The sequence below is a fragment of the Rissa tridactyla genome, chromosome Z (assembly GCF_028500815.1).
Source record: "Rissa tridactyla isolate bRisTri1 chromosome Z, bRisTri1.patW.cur.20221130, whole genome shotgun sequence".
Taxonomy (NCBI): Eukaryota; Metazoa; Chordata; class Aves; order Charadriiformes; family Laridae; genus Rissa; species Rissa tridactyla.
In genome coordinates this window covers 63269087-63276972 of record NC_071497.1, presented here as the reverse complement: position 1 = coordinate 63276972, position 7886 = coordinate 63269087, and the positions used below count along the sequence as shown (strand labels likewise).

At 37.7% G+C, this 7886-nt stretch overlaps 1 protein-coding gene across 1 annotated transcript in view; it reads left to right on the top strand.

The window, feature by feature from the left end:
* The first annotated feature begins 3901 nt into the window (after positions 1–3901).
* The window catches only part of MAST4 (microtubule associated serine/threonine kinase family member 4), a 237554-nt gene continuing 233569 nt past the window's right edge, over positions 3902–7886 (top strand). Inside the window, exon 1 of the mRNA XM_054186830.1 lies at positions 3902–4024. The gene's annotated coding sequence lies outside the window, so the exon portion shown is untranslated. The remainder of the gene's footprint in view (positions 4025–7886) is intronic.

Here is a 7886-nt window from a genome sequence, read left to right as displayed (position 1 = left end):
AGCATGACATTAATACCAACAGAGTGATGATTGTGGCTGGGCGAATCTGTTTAATGTGCTGAGTCAAAGCAGCTTGACTGGAATTATTTAAAATATCTCTGGTAGAATTTCAACAACACTCATTCCTCAAGATACTTGCTTTGATGTTCTCTTGTGGGCAGCAATGTCCAATCTGTACATGATAAGACACGCTACCTGAACTTTCATAGTGTTCAGGTTTCCAGGAGTCTTTTCAAATAAGTATTGACAAGTTTGAACATGTCTTGGTATTACTTATTTAAACTTGTCATAATCTTCCTATTGAATGCTTATAGTGTTGTTGTGTCTGAATTAACCACTTCACGTGATTTGAATATGTGCCGTGTTATATACTGCTTCAGAGTCAGCTGTGTGTTCCAAGGAAGCAGGACCTAATGAAATGTTCTCTGATAGTTTTACTTACTTGAACTTGAATGCTCTGTCTGGCAGGAGGGAGAGGCTGTTTTGTTGAGGACAGAAAGCCTCTTCATCTGCTGCATAGGCTTTTGCTTGAAGTAAGGTCTGAATGGGGTTTAGAAAGCCCTTCTGGGACAAATTGGTTCATCTAGCTGTCTGTTCTTTGCGCATAGCACAAGAAGTTATTCAGAGGGAGCTTGCAAGCCTGGCTGCTTCTGGCAGTCCGTTTCCCTCATATTTCCCCAGCGTCCAGAGTTTTTATGTCAAGGCTGTTAAAGGGTATATCCTTGTCTACTCTTCTCTGTCTACTACAACAGCAGTTGACAACATATAGACTCCTTTCAAATACACACTCTATGTTCTATACATCTTATTTTGCCCTTTGGAAGCAAAAGAGAGCCTTCAGATAGCTTCCAGAAATGCTTTGTTGATGTGTGTGTAGCTGTTTCCGTAAAGCAGGAGTTGGCCATCAATATGAAAATGTTAAAACTCATATTTCTGTATTGTTTCTTTGTAGTCCTATACCATATAATGTCTTTTCATATAGTTGCTTCAGGTGATCAGATATGGTTCTTTACATCCAGCCAAAACCCAGCTGACAGATCTGTGTAAGTGTTGTCTACTATGACAACAGTGAATTTGGCTGTTCCTATGTTGAAGTGAACTTCTGCCCCCAAGAAGCACTTAGTGAAACCTAATGCTGCTGTGATATTTTGATCTTTAATTTGTCATATGCAAGAATACTTTTTTTTTTGTTTTGTTATCTCCATGTAATAGAATCACATTCTCCTTCAACAGGATCTGAATTTCACCCTGTTGTGTTTAAACATGCAAAACTTCAGAAATGGCATTTCATTCACATGTTTCTCATGTCACAGAATTGTAGATGGGCTTTCAAATTGAGGACATCATGTTGAAAAGTTTTGGTGGGAAGGACTGTCCCCTTGTTTTCCCTCCCTTTTTTCCCCTCCCCAGTCCTGTTCCCAGTAATCTCCACACGTAGGACCTCAGGCATGGCCATTTCACATGGGGTCAGAATTACTTCTTCCTGGCTGGTAGCTTCTGTCCTGGTGTCCAAGACCCAGTCTCTGTTTGCACGAGTCACCTCTGTTTCCAGGCAAGTCCTTGAAGAAGTTTGTATTGTTGAGAGCTTGTGTGCCCAAAGTTGTATCAATTGGAATTGTATCAAACAAAAAATTTTAGTTGTGGCAGAGTCACTTAGCAACAAGTAGGTACCTTTGCAAGAGAATGCTGGCAGGGCATCGCTGTTAAAAGATGAGCTAATGGGGGTTGATATTTACACTGTCTTAGCTTTTGAATATCACAGTTTTCTGAAGCTGCCAGTTTGGACAATGGAAAAGCATCTTAAATTTGAACTGAGGATCTGGACGGTACTGTACTGCTCTGTACTATACCCCCATGTTAAAGTTTCTTCTGAAACCTTGAAAGCTGTGGAAAAGGAGCACAGCGTAATTGGAAATAATGATTTTTGTGATCTGACTGCATGTCGTGGAATGCACAAGTTTGTTCATTGCGGGAGCGTCTTGAGCAGCCATAAAGGTTATATACCTGGTTATAAGTGGAAAAGGTGACAGGGTGGAAGGCACTAATTCTGTTGTGTAGACTTCAGTGATAATGCTTTTTGTTGTTTAAAGTTTTGTTGAACCTTATGCCAGGAAAAAGAGGTTTAAAAAGTGGTTGGTTACTTCGAAGTATGAACCTGTTTTAAGAAAGTGCGTGAATTTTTGCCAATAACTCAACTAAAGCCTTGATCAGATCATGTCATTGTCAGAAGCTTGGAGTCATTTGAAGTGCAGCATTGTGCAGTCATTGCTGTCCATCAGTCAGCAAGCCCTTTGAGTATTTGCTTATAGACTTATGTGAAAGAATCTCAAAATAATGTTTGTCAGGAGCCAGCCATTGTCAGTCGTTTCCTTTTAAACTAATTTGTAAATTCACCTTGTGAGGTGTCTTAGCACTTGGAAATAGAAATACTTGTGATATACCTGAGTTTCTAAAAGATAAATGGTAACAATGGTTAATTAAATATTCTTTATGACCCTGAAACTTATCAATTCAGGAAATTGCTAAAGACATGGGCTGTGAGTTCATCAGTTACTTCAGTGTCTGTTGTGAACATGAATGAGTCTTAATATGCTAGAGAAGCAAATTCAGAAAACACTGTTTCTTGATCCTTTGGAAGTGTGTGTCTGCAAACACTTCCAATAAGCTGCAGATCTGATTTAAAAAAACCCAAAACTAAACACTAATTAACCTGAAATATTAAATAGAATGGAAACTCTAAACGTGGGATTCAAAATGCTTTGTGGGACATACAGTACTTCACTGTGGGACTAACTAAGCAAAAATGGGCTTCACTGTGCATCTTCATGGGTGACTGTGGTGACCTTGACTCCTTCCTTTCAGTGGACAGAGGATGAAGCAGTTGGGTATGCTGGTGATATGTAGATTGTCTGGCTGATAAGTCTCACTACATGAATTGTAAAAATCTTGAAGACTTTGATGTGCTTGGCTTCCTGAAATTGTGATAAGAGTCAGGGTTTAAATGTTACAGAAAAACATTTATGGTTTGCAAAATAGTGACACCATGTGACTGCACCATTTTAAGGAGAGGGATGCTTGTAAAACTCTTTCTACTTTGATTACTCACATCCCGTTCTCTTCCTTTACCTATGTTTTCTCACTTGCTTTTAATTTTGTTTTTGTGAATTTAATCAAATATTGAGACATTCAATGTATTATCAAAACCAGAGGGCTAAAATGTTAGGAAAGAATGATGACAGGAACAGAATTTGAAGAATGAGGATCTATATTTATTTATGCATATTTCAAAGTCAGTGTAAAGAATGCCTGTTTTATAAACAGGATAATTTAAACTTTTTTTTTGTGTGTGTGTGCTGGCATTGATAAATCTATTTGTCAGTGTTTCCTTAGACTGGGCAGTGGTTTGCATTTTGTTGATAGTACAGTGCCATCTAGTGACTTCTCACATGAAGCTGGGGAGATATTGCCAAGGAAAAATGTTGGCAAGAGCAGATCTTACGGGTTGCAAGGTCAGATGGTTCATAGCTGCAAAAAGACTGCTTTATGGAAGGTTGAGTAAGATGAAGTCGGATCTCTTGTACCTTGAGATGGGACCACTGCAAAAAACGCTCCTAATGTGAAGAGTGTGGTTGGAGGTGGTGTGAGCTGTACACCAGGGGCATGGCTTTCTAAGACATCCAACCACAAATTTGGCACTTGACAAATCTTCAGTTTCAGTTAGCAATTTAATTAGCTTAAGATCTTTGTAAACGCTTCTTTTTTTCCAAATGCTGTCATCTTCTTTAGGTAAAGGTAACTTAGATTTTTTTTTCAATGAAGGTAAGCATTTAAACAGTATATATACATAATTTTTTCTCTGTTTCTTTGCAGCTTGATCACATATTGTCCCCCCCACCTCTGCCTTTTCGAAAATCCAGCAGTCCTGAAGTCTCTTCTGGCCCTAGAAAATCTTCTAAATTTAAGAGGCAACTGAGTGAAGATGGGAGACAACTCAGAAGAGGAAGCCTTGGAGGAGCTCTGACTGGTGAGTTTGGGCTGTTTGTAATGTCACCTGGAGGTTTAGTAGCTGTGGAGCTGATGGCGCCTTGACCCCTGGAGTTTGCCTTGTGGCTGAAGGCTTTGGGAGAGGTGGAAGATCCACCTGGAGTTTCCATAAAGTCTCTTCCACATGGATTCTCTGATTGTTGCTGGGGTGAGCTCATGTTTAAGACTCTTCCTCCATGGGGTGCTGATACATGGCTGAAAATGAGCTATTTCCTAAAATTTTCAGGAATATGGCATTTATCTTACTGACTTAGTTTGCTGGCTTAAGGGTTGTTTGAGATGTGCTTACAGGCCTTCATCCATGGGATCACATAGATCTTATTTCCTTAAGGAGCTGAAGGGCACAGATGGTCCCTTTAGACTTGACTTTATTAAAGTAAAAGCAGTTTGGCCTCATTTATCTGGTGGAGTCCTTGCAGGGGAGGAGAGGCATAGCTAGCCAGCTATGCCACTGGCTGTGGACCGTAACTTCTCCTCCGTAGAGCCATGCGAGGTAGTAGGATGCTTGAGGAGGGCTCAGGCCCTCCCTGCCCTGGTAGCATCTGTGGAAGATGCCAGATGCTGAAATCATGATTGTGTCCTGGGAGCTGTATGTCTGTGGCAATCACTGAAAGTTATTGTTGGTGAGTCTGGAGTGAAATGACGTTGGGACAGGTTAACTGGCACTTGCTTTGTGTATTTCAAGAAAAAGAATTTTAAAATTCACTAGAATTTGGCAATTAAATATATTCCTGAACTGCACAATTTCCAACAGTTTGAAATTAACAGGCTATTAAGTACTTGGTGAGAGGGACAATAGATTTCAGTGAATTTAGTGGAAGGGATCTGAATTTGAAACTCAACATCTTGCTTCATTTGTTGAAGTGATGTTGATTGATATCAAAATCAAACAGGTGGAATTCAGGTTAGAGGAAGTTGAAATAGCATTTACTTGAGATGTGACTGTCTTCTGTCTCTAAATTCTGTATATTGTTCGGAGTTGTTTTGCTCAGGAATGAAAAATGGTGCCACAGTGGATAGAGCTGACTCTTTTGCCGTAAATGTCTAGGAAATGCTTTTAAAGCATCTGTTTTTCTCACTTCCTTCCCAGCCCTCTCCCTTTCCTTACACTGGAAGAAGCTCCGAGAAACTATTGCAATACTTCTGTCTGTCTGTAATCAGTAGCTTAGAATTGCCTAGAACATCTCTGAGTGACAAATAATACTTTTTTTTAACCTAAGTTACTTAAAAAAATATCTTATATCTTATGTGAAGGAAAGACACATATTACTACAGGTACTTCCTGAGTCACATCAGCACATAATCATTTTTAGTGTCCCTAGGGTAAGATTTGCTGTTTCTTTTTTATCAGGAGTTGTATTATGAAGATTTCAAAAACAATAGAAGAGTATTTGTGATCTGTATAGGCTTTTCTGAAAAGATAGGTGACTTAGAGCAGTCTGAAGCGTCAATTTTGCTAACCATATCTGTAAACTCTCCGTCCTCTCTGGAATGTTACTGCTCTGAAAACTTGGAAGTGTAGACCAAACTAGTGTTTTACTGAAACAAAGAAGTGCCAGCACACTACTTATTTCAGCAGGAGTTGGTATGGGCTTTTAACTTCTTTTTTGTTTAACTTTAAAGTAGGGTGACCGTCTTTAAAAATTCAAGTTTCCCATAGAAGCCCTCCAGATAAAGAGGGAGAAGGCAGACTAATAAAAAACAAACAAGGCAAACGTGCTCTGCTGCTGTAGTCTCTGGTCTTTATTTCTGTGTTTGAATTATTGCTTGAGGTCTTTATCAAGGGAAATGGATATGTTTTTTGCCTGCTTGTAATATGTTGTGCAGGGTTTCATGTCAGGATTTTGGAATATAGTGTGCAATGATGTTAAACTGCTTCATTACTAATGCACTTTAAATGAACCTGAATACGCTAAGGCTTTGGTATCTTAAAATAATTTAAATATCTTAACAGCTTTCATGATACTGATTAAATTAATCAAAGTCATTCTCATGACAGAAGGTTCTTAATATTCTTTCGGGATTTTTTAAAAAAAATTGATTTTGAAGAAACTGCTGCAGATAGAGAACTGTTTCCTAGAATTGTTTCAAATGCTCAGTTATCTGAAGTTAATCATTTCAGTGTTACGTTGGACTTGTATTTACGTACCTTTTTTTACATACTTAAGTTTTGGCTTGGTTTTTTTAGTTTCTTTATGCTTAAGAGTGGCTCACTGCTCCGATTTGAAATTACAAAAATCACAGTATCATTAAAAAAAAAAAACAAAAAACAAACAAACAAACAAAAAAAAACAAACAAAAAACCAAAAAAACCCAAAAAAACAAGGGGGGCATGAGAAGGCCTTCCATTAAAATGAGTAAGCTGACACATCCTTGGTTTGGGTTTACTTCCATGCTCACACATCCTCTCCCTAATCTCTGTTGAGTCTTAACGTTTCTGAAAAGATACTCATAGTCCAAAAGGGAAAAAAAATAATATTTGGAGACCTGTCATTTGGAAAAGTACTTGAGTTTTAATACCACTTTACAGTGATTACTGTCTTCATTCTTCTGTTTTATTGCTTTTGATACTCTTTTAACTTAAGTTAAAACTTAAGTGCTGTCTTAACAATGGGTATAATTCCATTGGAAAATAGTTCAGAAAGGTACTTTTGAAATGGTTTAAGGTACAGTCTATACCGCTGTTGTTCAAAAATGTCACCTTTGCTAAACTCCTAGAAATACATTAAGTGGGAGTATCTTACAAATTTGCAGAGTATTCCTATGCTGATGCTTGTTGCTCACTCCAAATGTTAGAAAATGTAAGTGTGCTTTATATGTTACTTTGACTCTCCCTTTGCTGTTAAAACCGCAATATTATTGAGCCATAGAGCATAAGTAGCATTAATGATAAAAACAAAAATAAAAATTTAATTTGTTTATATAAAACAAGATAGTTCAAATCCTGCAGGGCTGAATACTAATTGAGGTAAATAGATAGAGTTTTTATCTCTGGGAATAGATACCAAATAAATTAGTTTATTGGGCTTTACAAGAGGGGATAATGCTATGCATGGCATGAGAAGAAATAAAATCTATATTGTTGCAATATATTGAATGAGACTTATAAAATGTGAAGGATTACAGTTACTGAGAACTTATTACTCTGAATTGGCTACAGTAAATTACAAAACTCTTTATATAGGAATAGAAGAAAAATGGATAATGATGTACAAGGTCTTTCCAGTGGGAAATCAACATAAGGGAGAGGAGGTTTGAAAACTTGGAGATGTGGGATAGAAGCTGAACTTACATTCTAGACAGCTTCAGGGAAACTGGAACCCACTCTTTTTTTTTTCTTTTTTTTTTTCTCCCTTTCCCCTGAATTGCTCAGTTTTAAGCAATCTAACAACCACACGTTTTCAATGACAAGCAAAGAGTACTCTTTGGAGTTGAAGAAAATTAAATCAATGTTTTGGAGAATAAATCTACTATTGCTTCCTGTTGAAAATCGCTAGGGAACCACTGATGTTAAATAAAATTTGGCCAGTAAAAGAAATGAATACTGCTTCCTGGAGACACCATGCTATTCTATTTTGGAAAAGTCACTTCAGTCTAATTGTTGCAACAGTATTGCTTTCCTTAATCTTCATTCCCAAAGAGGGGGGAAGAGGAGGATTTTTGGAGAAAGAGAGACGGGATTTGGAATTAAAACCCTTTATTGGATGTGGCCTGCTATTAGTCTAGCAAATCTACTGTAATAGTTCTTGGTTTAAGTGCTAGCAGTACTGCTTAATAGAAAGAAAGGATGAAAAATAGTTTTTCATAGTGTGGGTTGCTAAACATAAGCATTCATAAGATAA